The 12,490-nt window shown below is 46.1% G+C and overlaps 2 non-coding genes across 2 annotated transcripts; both read right to left on the bottom strand.

Annotated features, from left to right (window-relative positions):
- Positions 1–1,285: 1,285 nt before the first annotated feature.
- Positions 1,286–1,400, bottom strand: LOC137320337 (U5 spliceosomal RNA). Its single transcript, XR_010962493.1, has one exon. It is a non-coding gene; the product is annotated as a U5 spliceosomal RNA (small nuclear RNA).
- Positions 1,401–7,761: 6,361 nt separating this feature from the next.
- Positions 7,762–7,876, bottom strand: LOC137320318 (U5 spliceosomal RNA). Its single transcript, XR_010962477.1, has one exon. It is a non-coding gene; the product is annotated as a U5 spliceosomal RNA (small nuclear RNA).
- Positions 7,877–12,490: the final 4,614 nt, after the last annotated feature.

Raw genomic sequence — 12,490 nt, 5'->3', positions numbered from 1 at the left:
AAATTGTCTAGACAATTCATTCACAATGAGTGGGATACAGACACTTTTAAAATAAAATATATCTTAAGGAACAATAAATACAACCACAACTACAATTTACATTTATATAGCGCCTTTAACATAGAAAAACGTCTCTATGGGCTTCACAGGAGCGTAAACAGACAAAAATTGACACAGAGTCAAAGAAGGAGACATTAGAACAAGTGACCAAAAGCTTGGTGATAGCGGTAGGTTTTTAGGCGCGCCTTAAATGAGGAGAGTGGTGAAGGCAGAGGTGGAGGAAATTCCAGAGTTTATGGCCTAGATGGCTGAGGCATGGCCGGCAATGGTGGGGTGAAAAAAGTGGGGTATGCACAAAAGGCCAGAGGTGGAGCAACCCAGAGTTCTCGGAGGGTTGTATAGCTGGAGGAAGTTATGATGATAGGGAGGGGGCGAGGCCATGGAGTGATTTGAACACGAGGATGAGAATTTAATGTCATCTTCAAAATCCACCTCAGCCTCACCACCTTTTACAACTCCTCCAGCCTCACATCTCATCCTGCACTGTGACTCCAATCTCTGTGCATCACCCCCCTCCCTCTGCCCCACCACTGGCACATGAGCTCGACTAAAGTCAGTTTTACAGCACAGAGGCCACCACCCAGCCCATCTAGGCCAGTTATTTGAAACATGTACCACCTAATCCCAAATATTTAACACATTGCAATTTCAGAGAGTATCCAATACCCAAGCACTTTGCAGCCTAACTAATGAACCGAAAGATGATGTGGAGATGCCGCTGATGGAGTGGGGTTGACAAATGTAAAGAATCTTACAACACCAGGTTATAGTCCAACAGTTTTGTTTGAAAATCACAAGCTTTCGGAGATTATCTCCTTCGTCAGGTGAGTGAGTGGGATTCCTTGAACGTTTCGCATTTATAGTCAGAGAACAATACCTGGTGATTACAGATAATCGTTCCAACTATCATCACTCACCTGACGAAGGAGGTAATCATCAGGCATTGTTGTGTGATTTATAAATGCGATAGGTTCGAGGATTTCATTTCCACATTCACCTGAGGAAGGAGGAAGCCTCCGAAAGCTTGTGGATTTTAAAATAAAATTGTTGGACTATAACTTGGTGGAGTAAAATTGTTTACAATTGTCAACCCCAATCCATCACCAGCATCTCCACATCAAATAAAACTGTTGGACTATAACCTGGTGTTGTAAGATTCTTTACATTAATGAATCTAAAGACACAGCTACAAACTAAAGATAAATCTTTCTTTCAGCAATAAATCAGCCCCACAAAAGCAGGGCATCAAAAAATTACTTAAAAACTCCAAATGCTCCTCTCCACAGAAATCTTTAGTAAAAGGCGAAAGATTTATACGATCTGAAGAGAAAGCAGAGTAATCTAAAGACTCAACCTCAGCTCCTTGCTCCTAAGCGATGACATACCTCTTTAACATTGTACTGAGATGCTAGCACTAAGATCCAGAGAAAACATATTACCACAGATCAACACAGCAAGTGGAAAAGTAATGACAATCTTCAATCTCCGTGAAAGCTACAGTCAAACCTGAAGTTTATTTTGCTTTTTTGCAAAGTACTATGTAGAACATTATGGGTATGTAAATGAGCTCTGAGCTTTGTGGAGGCTGGGTTTACAGTGACGTGTTCAATTCTTACTTGGGTAGAAGTTTACTTCATATGTTTATACTGTCTCTGTATTTGAACTTTCATATGAGAAATTTTAATCAGCAGTTTCCGTTAGTGAACAAACCGTATTTTGGTTCATACAGGAAGCCATTGATTTAATGAGAGCAGATACAGAGCTCAGAGCCGTGTATTGAAAGGAGGCAACTGAGGGATTCACTCCAAAATCTAGTATCCATTTCATTGTGCTCAAATTTTTCTGCTGAAATTTATATTTGACTGTAGAAACTAGACTTGTTGATGTATCTGTGGTGTTAATTTTAACTGTTGATCCATTCAATATCTGTATTCCACTTTCATTTACGGAATTTATTTGGAAATAACCAAAGGCAAGAAATGAAGGCGCCATTTATTCTTTCAGGGTTGAAACAAAGTAAACCAAAATATTAAAATTACTTCAAACGTACATGTTTACAACATTCACAATTCACTATCTGGGCTTGGATATAGTGGGCAAAACTTCAAAATTTCCAGATGACACAAATCTTGGAACTGTAGTAAACAGTGTGAGGATAGTAGCAGACTTCAGGAGAGAAAGGGTAGAGAGTGGTTAGACACCCAAGGGGCAATGGGAGTATAGAGCATGGTAGGAGGCTGGGAAATGGTGTGAGGTGTGATGTTTGATCAGGGTTAGAGGCCGGGAGGAGGGGAGCATAGTAACAGGCCGGAGGACAGCCCTAGAGGCTGGTGGCTTTCTGCTACAATATGCCCTAGAATCAACATGGGGTCAGGCCATATTAGATTTAATAATGAGAAATGAGCCGAATTTAGTTAACAGTCCAAGTGTGGGTTAACATTTATTGAATAGCGATCATAATATGATCGAGTTTAATGTTGTGTTTAAAAGGGAAAAATCCGTAACAGCTACTAAGATTCTAAATTTAGGTAAGGCCGACTTCAACAGGATGAGACAGAGACTGTGCACAATAAACTGGGCAAATCTGTCCCTTACTGGATTGTTTTTCCCACCCACCCCCTTCCACTGACCTGGCAGGGCGCTCCAATGATCACGAAGGTCAGGCCCCAGGACGAGCAAGTAGAATCAGCTATAAACAGTTGGAGCTTTGCTGATATAGAGGTGGATCCGAACGCTGGCCGGAGACCTGTCTAACACCTGTTTCCAGAAGGGTAAAAACAAGTTTTTTGCAGTGGACGCAGTGGCCATACCAGGAAGGGAGCATCGAGGAGACCAATCAAACCCCGACACTCAACCCTGAGACTCTCCCTCAGCACCAGAGCCAATGGAAAGTGAACCACCGGCGGAAGAAAGATGGACGACACAGAAAATGAAAAAGAAGTCCTGAAAGATCAGAGGAACTGGCGACAAAGGTGGGACCAGCAGCAAGAAATGCTTAGAGTCCGAAATGGGCAACAGCGGCTACTCCTCGGCTGACGAAAAGTGAAAAGGGCAGAGTCCCAAGTACCCTCAAAGGAAGAGGCAAAACGCAACAGTAGCCATTGACAGAGATAGCAGGTTCCAGCTCCAGGAACTCGGGAGCAATAAGACCCAGCTCTGGGGCACCGGGAGGAGCGACACGCCCAGCGCACCCGAACTCCAGGACGCCGGGAGAAACGACGCGGAGAGCGAAGTCCCCCCATTGCGAGCAACTGGGAGCAACGACGTGGAAGGCGAGGTCCCCCAAATCTGGGACACTGGGTGAAGTGACAGGGAGAATGAGGTCCCCTAACTCCGGGACGCTGGGTGAAGCGACGTGGAGAGTGAGGTCCCCCAAATCTGGGACACTGGGTGAAGAGACGTGGAGAGTAAGGTCCCCTAACTCCGGGACGCTGGGTGAAGAGACGTGGAGAGTGAGGTCGCTCAACTCCGGGACGCTGGGTGAAGCGATGTGGAGAGTGAGGTCCCCCAACACTGGGCAATCAGGAGCAGCACAACAGTCGCAGAGAGCAAACCAAAAACAAAGGCCGAAGAACCGGAACTGGTTGTGGACCACCACACGAGACCCCGCTGACGACCCCCGAGCGCGGACACTCCCCCGGTGGAGGACAGGCCTCGTTCCTCAGCCGAAGGACCGTCCAGAAGTTCCTGCACACCACGCAAATGCAGAATCTGCACCAAGGATGGAAATAGAAGGTAATGAAGATCCCAGACGGATGTAATTGAAGTACCTTAAAGTTTATCCTTTTAGTATTTTTTAAATGGCTTTAAAAATTGCATCCATAAACATGCAGAGTGTTAAATGGACTATACCAAAAGCTGCGACCCTGAACTACCTGTCCAGGGTGAGGGGGAACCTGCCGTTCTTGCAGGAGTGCGGGATCCCGCATCTGAGCAACTACCGGCATGTGAACCCACAGACAGTTGATATAGTCGGGAGGCAACAATAGTCGTTCCTCGGGCCTGGGGATTCTACTGCAAAGAGGCCAATTCACCATCACCAAGGTTAAGAAGGGCCGCCTGCTCATAGCGGATATTCTGTATAAGAACGTCCCGCTCCGTCTGATCAATGTGTACGTCCCGACCTCCTTCCCGGACCCCCGACTCTATCAAAACCCTGCATAATTTTTAACACCTCTATTAAATCTCATCCTAAAATTCTCTGCTCTAAGGAGAACAATCCCAGCTTCTCTACTCTCTCAATATAACTGAAGTTCCTCATCCCTGGTACTATTCGAGTAAATCTCCTATGTTCCCTCTCCAAGGCCTTGACATCCCTCCGAAACTGTGTTGCTCATAATTGGACACGACAATCCAGTTGAGGTCTCACCAGTGATTTTTAAAGGTTTCGCATAACTTCTTTGGTTTGTATTCCATGCCTCTATTTATAAAGCCCAGGATCCTGTATGCTTCTACAACAACTTTATCAACTTGTCCTGCACCTCAAAGATTTGTGTATTTTAACTCCCAGGTCCCTCTGTCCCTGCACCCTCTTTAAAATTTAGTTTATTTTACCTCTTCTCATTTCTCCTTCCAAAATGCATCACTTCACGCTTTTCTGCATTAAATTTAATATCCCATGTGTCTTCCCATTTCACCAGTCTGTTTATGTCCTCCTGCAGTCTGCAGCTATCCTCCTCACCGTTTACTACATTTCCAACTTTACATGAGGTTTCAATCCCTGCAACAGCACTGAAATGGCCCTTATCAAAGTCAAATATGACATCCTATGTGGCTGTGACTGTAGTAAACTATCCCACCTCATCCTTCTCGAACTGTCTGCAGCCTTTGACACGGTTGACCACACCATCCTCCTCCAACGCCTCTCCTCCGTCATCCGGTTGGGTTCGACTGCCCTTGCCTGATTCCATTCCTATCTATCCAGTCATCGCCACAGGATCACCTGCTATGGCTTCTCTTTGCGCTCCCGCCCCATTACCTCTGGAGTCCCCCAAGGATCTATCTTGGCCCCTCCTATTTCTCATCTACATGCTGCCCCTCAGCAACATCATCCGAAAACATGTCTGGTTCCACATGTACGCTGAAGACAACCAGCTCCACCACACCACCACCTCGCTCGACCCCTCCACTGCCTTTGATTTGCCACATTGCTTCTCCGACATCCAGTACAGGATGAGCAAAAATTCCCTCCAACTAAATATTGTGAAGACCCAAGCCATTGTCTTTGGTCCCCGCTACTAACTCCATTCCCTCGCCACCGACACCATCCCTCTCCCTGGCCACTGTCTGAGGCTGAATCAGACCGTTCGCAACCTTGTGTCCTACTTGATCCTGAGATCAACTTCCAACCCCATATCCGCTCCATCACCAAGACTGCCTACTTCCACCTACATAACATCGCCCTTCTCCTCCCCTGCCTCAGCATATCTGCTGCTGAAACCCTCATCCATGCTTTTGTCACCTCTAGACTTGACTATTCCAATGCTCTCCTGGCTGACCTCCCATCTTCCACTCTCCATAAACTTGAGCTAATTCAAAACTCTTCTGCCCATAGCCTTACTCGCACCAAGTCCCGTTCACCCATCACCCCTGTGCTCACTGACCTACATTGGCTCCAGATCCGGCAATGCCTCGATTTTAAAATTCTCATCCTTGCTTTCAAATCCCTCCTTGACTTCGCCCCTCCTTATCTCTGTAACCTTCTCCAGCCCTACAACCTTCCAAGATCTTCGCCCTCCTCCAATCCTGGCTTCTTGCACATCCCCGATTTTAATCACTCCACCATTGGTGGCTATGCTTTCAGCTGCCTAGGCCCTAAGCTCTGGAATTCTCTCCCTAACCCTCTCCGCCACTCTCTCCTCCTATAAGACGTTCATTAAAACATACTCTTTTTGACCAAGCTTTGTTCTAACATCGTGTGGCTTGGTGTCAAATTTTGTTTGATAATGCTCCTGTGAAGCACCTTGGGACGTTTTAGAACATAAGAACATAAGAAATTGGAGCAGGAGTAGGCCAATCGGCCCCTCGAGCCTGCTCCGCCATTCAATAAGATCATGGCTGATCTGATCCCAACCACAAATCTAAAGAACACAAGAAGTCGGAGCAGGACCCGGCCACATAGCCCCTGGGCCCTCTCCGCCACCCACAGGGCATTGACCGATCCGAACTCAGCTTCATGTCCAATTTCCTGCCCGCTCCCCATAACCCCTAATTCCCTTTACTTCTAGGAAACTGTCTATTTCTGTTTTAAATTTATCTAATGATGTAGCTTCCACAGCTTCCTGGGGCAGCAAATTCCACAGACCTACCACCCTCTGAGTGAAGAAGTTTCTCCTCATCTCAGTTTTGAAAGAGCAGCCCCTTATATAAATGCAAGTTATTGTTGTCATCTGCAAATTTTGAAATTGTCCAGACAATTCATTCACAATGAGTGGGATACAGACACTTTTAAAATAAAATATATCTTAAGGAACAATAAATACAACCACAACTACAATTTACATTTATATAGCGCCTTTAACATAGAAAAACGTCTCTATGGGCTTCACAGGAGCGTAAACAGACAAAAATTGACACAGAGTCAAAGAAGGAGACATTAGAACAAGTGACCAAAAGCTTGGTGATAGCGGTAGGTTTTTAGGCGCGCCTTAAATGAGGAGAGTGGTGAAGGCAGAGGTGGAGGAAATTCCAGAGTTTATGGCCTAGATGGCTGAGGCATGGCCGGCAATGGTGGGGTGAAAAAAGTGGGGTGAAAAAAGTGGGGTATGCACAAAAGGCCAGAGGTGGAGCAACCCAGAGTTCTCGGAGGGTTGTATAGCTGGAGGAAGTTATGATGATAGGGAGGGGGCGAGGCCATGGAGTGATTTGAACACGAGGATGAGAATTTAATGTCATCTTCAAAATCCACCTCAGCCTCACCACCTTTTACAACTCCTCCAGCCTCACATCTCATCCTGCACTGTGACTCCAATCTCTGTGCATCACCCCCCTCCCTCTGCCCCACCACTGGCACATGAGCTCGACTAAAGTCAGTTTTACAGCACAGAGGCCACCACCCAGCCCATCTAGGCCAGTTATTTGAAACATGTACCACCTAATCCCAAATATTTAACACATTGCAATTTCAGAGAGTATCCAATACCCAAGCACTTTGCAGCCTAACTAATGAACCGAAAGATGATGTGGAGATGCCGCTGATGGAGTGGGGTTGACAAATGTAAAGAATCTTACAACACCAGGTTATAGTCCAACAGTTTTGTTTGAAAATCACAAGCTTTCGGAGATTATCTCCTTCGTCAGGTGAGTGAGTGGGATTCCTTGAACGTTTCGCATTTATAGTCAGAGAACAATACCTGGTGATTACAGATAATCGTTCCAACTATCATCACTCACCTGACGAAGGAGGTCATCACCAGGCATTGTTCTGTGATTTATAAATGCGATAGGTTCGAGGATTTCATTTCCACATTCACCTGAGGAAGGAGGAAGCCTCCGAAAGCTTGTGGATTTTAAAATAAAATTGTTGGACTATAACTTGGTGGAGTAAAATTGTTTACAATTGTCAACCCCAGTCCATCACCAGCATCTCCACATCAAATAAAACTGTTGGATGATAACCTGGTGTTGTAAGATTCTTTACATTAATTAATCTAAAGACACAGCTAACAAACTAAAGATAAATCTTTCTTTCAGCAATAAATCAGCCCCACAAAAGCAGGGCATCAAAAAATTACTTAAAAACTCCAAATGCTCCTCTCCACGGAAATCTTTAGTAAAAGGCGAAAGATTTATACGATCTGAAGAGAAAGCAGAGTAATCTAAAGACTCAACCTCAGCTCCTTGCTCCTAAGCGATGACATACCTCTTTAACATTGTACTGAGATGCTCGCACTAAGATCCAGAGAAAACATATTACCACAGATCAACACAGCAAGTGGAAAAGTAATGACAATCTTCAATCTCCGTGAAAGCTACGGTCAAACCTGAAGTTTATTTTGCTTTTTTGCAAAGTACTATGTAGAACATTATGGGTATGTAAATAAGCTCTGAGCTTTGTGGAGGCTGGGTTTACAGTGACGTGTTCAATTCTTACTTGGGTAGAAGTTTACTTCATATGTTTATACTGTCTCTGTATTTGAACTTTCATATGAGAAATTTTAATCAGCAGTTTCCGTTAGTGAACAAACCGTATTTTGGTTCATACAGGAAGCCATTGATTTAATGAGAGCAGATACAGAGCTCAGAGCCGTGTATTGAAAGGAGGCAACTGAGGGATTCACTCCAAAATCTAGTATCCATTTCATTGTGCTCAAATTTTTCTGCTGACATTTATATTTGACTGTAGAAACTAGACTTGTTGATGTATCTGTGGTGTTAATTTTAACTGTTGATCCATTAAATATCTGTATTCCACTTTCATTTACGGAATTTATTTGGAAATAACCAAAGGCAAGAAATGAAGGCGCCATTTATTCTTTCAGGGTTGAAACAAAGTAAACCAAAATATTAAAATTACTTCAAACGTACATGTTTACAACATTCACAATTCACTATCTGGGCTTGGACATCGTGGGCAAAACTTCAAAATTTCCAGATGACACAAATCTTGGAACTGTAGTAAACAGTGTGAGGATAGTAGCAGACTTCAGGAGAGAAAGGGTAGAGAGTGGTTAGACACCCAAGGGGCAATGGGAGTATAGAGCATGGTAGGAGGCTGGGAAATGGTGTGAGGTGTGATGTTTGATCAGGGTTAGAGGCCGGGAGGAGGGGAGCATAGGAACAGGCCAGAGGACAGCTCGAGAGGCTGGTGGGGGAGGGGGGTAGTGTCTTTTTTATTTCACAAAAATACAGCTTTCTGCTACAATATGCCCTAGAATCAACAAGGGGTCAGGCCATATTAGATTTAATAATGAGAAATGAGCCGGATTTAGTTAACAGTCTAAGTGTGGGTGAACATTTATTTAATAGCGATCATAATATGATCGAGTTTAATGTTGTGTTTAAAAGGGAAAAATCCGTAACAGCTACTAAGATTCTAAATTTAGGTAAGGCCGACATCAACAGGATGAGACAGAGACTGTGCACAATAAACTGGGCAAATCTGTCCCTTACTGGATTGTTTTTCCCACCCACCCCCTTCCACTGACCTGGCAGGGCGCTCCAATGATCACGAAGGTCAGGCCCCAGGACGAGCAAGTAGAATCAGCTATAAACAGTTGGAGCTTTGCTGATATAGAGGTGGATCCGAACGCTGGCCGGAGACCTGTCTAACACCTGTTTCCAGAAGGGTAAAAACAAGTTTTTTGCAGTGGACGCAGTGGCCATACCAGGAAGGGAGCATCGAGGAGACCAATCAAACCCCGACACTCAACCCTGAGACTCTCCCTCAGCACCAGAGCCAATGGAAAGTGAACCACCGGCGGAAGAAAGATGGACGACACAGAAAATGAAAAAGAAGTCCTGAAAGATCAGAGGAACTGGCGACAAAGGTGGGACCAGCAGCAAGAAATGCTTAGAGTCCGAAATGGGCAACAGCGGCTACTCCTCGGCTGACGAAAAGTGAAAAGGGCAGAGTCCCAAGTACCTTCAAAGGAAGAGGCAAAACGCAACAGTAGCCATTGACAGAGATAGCAGGTTCCAGCTCCAGGAACTCGGGAGCAATAAGACCCAGCTCTGGGGCACCGGGAGGAGCGACACGCCCAGCGCACCCGAACTCCAGGACGCCGGGAGAAACGACGCGGAGAGCGAAGTCCCCCCATTGCGAGCAACTGGGAGCAACGACGTGGAAGGCGAGGTCCCCCAAATCTGGGACACTGGGTGAAGTGACAGGGAGAATGAGGTCCCCTAACTCTGGGACGCTGGGTGAAGCGACGTGGAGAGTGAGGTCCCCCAAATCTGGGACACTGGGTGAAGAGACGTGGAGAGTAAGGTCCCCTAACTCCGGGACGCTGGGTGAAGAGACGTGGAGAGTGAGGTCCCCTAACTCCGGGACGCTGGGTGAAGCGATGTGGAGAGTGAGGTCCCCCAACACTGGGCAATCAGGAGCAGCACAACAGTCGCAGAGAGCAAACCAAAAACAAAGGCCGAAGAACCGGAACTGGTTGTGGACCACCATACGAGACCCCGCTGACGACCCCCGAGCGCGGACACTCCCCCGGTGGAGGACAGGCCTCGTTCCTCAGCCGAAGGACCGTCCAGAAGTTCCTGCACACCACGCAAATGCAGAATCTGCACCAAGGATGGAAATAGAAGGTAATGAAGATCCCAGACGGATGTAATTGAAGCACCTTAAAGTTTATCCTTTTAGTATTTTTTAAATGGCTTTAAAAATTGCATCCATAAACATGCAGAGTGTTAAATGGACTATACCAAAAGCTGCGACCCTGAACTACCTGTCCAGGGTGAGGGGGAACCTGCCGTTCTTGCAGGAGTGCGGGATCCCGCATCTGAGCAACTACCGGCATGTGAACCCACAGACAGTTGATATAGTCGGGAGGCAACAATAGTCGTTCCTCGGGCCTGGGGATTCTACTGCAAAGAGGCCAATTCACCATCACCAAGGTTAAGAAGGGCCGCCTGCTCATAGCGGATATTCTGTATAAGAACGTCCCGCTCCGTCTGATCAATGTGTACGTCCCGACCTCCTTCCCGGACCCCCGACTCTATCAAAACCCTGCATAATTTTTAACACCTCTATTAAATCTCATCCTAAAATTCTCTGCTCTAAGGAGAACAATCCCAGCTTCTCTACTCTCTCAACATAACTGAAGTTCCTCATCCCTGGTACTATTCGAGTAAATCTCCTATGTTCCCTCTCCAAGGCCTTGACATCCCTCCGAAACTGTGGTGCTCATAATTGGACACGACAATCCAGTTGAGGTCTCACCAGTGATTTTTAAAGGTTTCGCATAACTTCTTTGGTTTGTATTCCATGCCTCTATTTATAAAGCCCAGGATCCTGTATGCTTCTACAACAACTTTATCAACTTGTCCTGCACCTCAAAGATTTGTGTATTTGAACTCCCAGGTCCCTCTGTCCCTACACCCTCTTTAAAATTTAGTTTATTTTACCTCTTCTCATTTCTCCTTCCAAAATGCATCACTTCACGCTTTTCTGCATTAAATTTAATATCCCATGTGTCTTCCCATTTCACCAGTCTGTTTATGTCCTCCTGCAGTCTGCAGCTATCCTCCTCACCGTTTACTACATTTCCAACTTTACATGAGGTTTCAATCCCTGCAACAGCACTGAAATGGCCCTTATCAAAGTCAAATATGACACCCTATGTGGCTGTGACTGTAGTAAACTATCCCACCTCATCCTTCTCGAACTGTCTGCAGCCTTTGACACGGTTGACCACACCATCCTCCTCCAACGCCTCTCCTCCGTCATCCGGTTGGGTTCGACTGCCCTTGCCTGATTCCATTCCTATCTATCCAGTCATCGCCACAGGATCACCTGCTATGGCTTCTCTTTGCGCTCCCGCCCCATTACCTCTGGAGTCCCCCAAGGATCTATCTTGGCCCCTCCTATTTCTCATCTACATGCTGCCCCTCAGCAACATCATCCGAAAACATGTCTGGTTCCACATGTACGCTGAAGACAACCAGCTCTACCACACCACCACCTCGCTCGACCCCTCCACTGCCTTTGATTTGCCACATTGCTTCTCCGACATCCAGTACAGGATGAGCAAAAATTCCCTCCAACTAAATATTGTGAAGACCCAAGCCATTGTCTTTGGTCCCCGCTACTAACTCCATTCCCTAGCCACCGACACCATCCCTCTCCCTGGCCACTGTCTGAGGCTGAATCAGACCGTTCGCAACCTTGTGTCCTACTTGATCCTGAGATCAACTTCCAACCCCATATCCGCTCCATCACCAAGACTGCCTACTTCCACCTACATAACATCGCCCTTCTCCTCCCCTGCCTCAGCATATCTGCTGCTGAAACCCTCATCCATGCTTTTGTCACCTCTAGACTTGACTATTCCAATGCTCTCCTGGCTGACCTCCCATCTTCCACTCTCCATAAACTTGAGCTAATTCAAAACTCTTCTGCCCATAGCCTTACTCGCACCAAGTCCCGTTCACCCATCACCCCTGTGCTCACTGACCTACATTGGCTCCAGATCCGGCAATGCCTCGATTTTAAAATTCTCATCCTTGCTTTCAAATCCCTCCTTGACTTCGCCCCTCCTTATCTCTGTAACCTTCTCCAGCCCTACAACCTTCCAAGATCTTCGCCCTCCTCCAATCCTGGCTTCTTGCACATCCCCGATTTTAATCACTCCACCATTGGTGGCTATGCTTTCAGCTGCCTAGGCCCTAAGCTCTGGAATTCTCTCCCTAACCCTCTCCGCCACTCTCTCCTCCTTTAAGACGTTCATTAAAACATACTCTTTTGACCAAGCTTTGTTCTAACATC

Source organism: Heptranchias perlo, chromosome 3 (genome assembly GCF_035084215.1).
Source record: "Heptranchias perlo isolate sHepPer1 chromosome 3, sHepPer1.hap1, whole genome shotgun sequence".
NCBI classification, from domain to species: domain Eukaryota; kingdom Metazoa; phylum Chordata; class Chondrichthyes; order Hexanchiformes; family Hexanchidae; genus Heptranchias; species Heptranchias perlo.
Note: the sequence above shows the minus strand (reverse complement) of the source record. Positions and strands in the feature narration are given on the sequence as shown.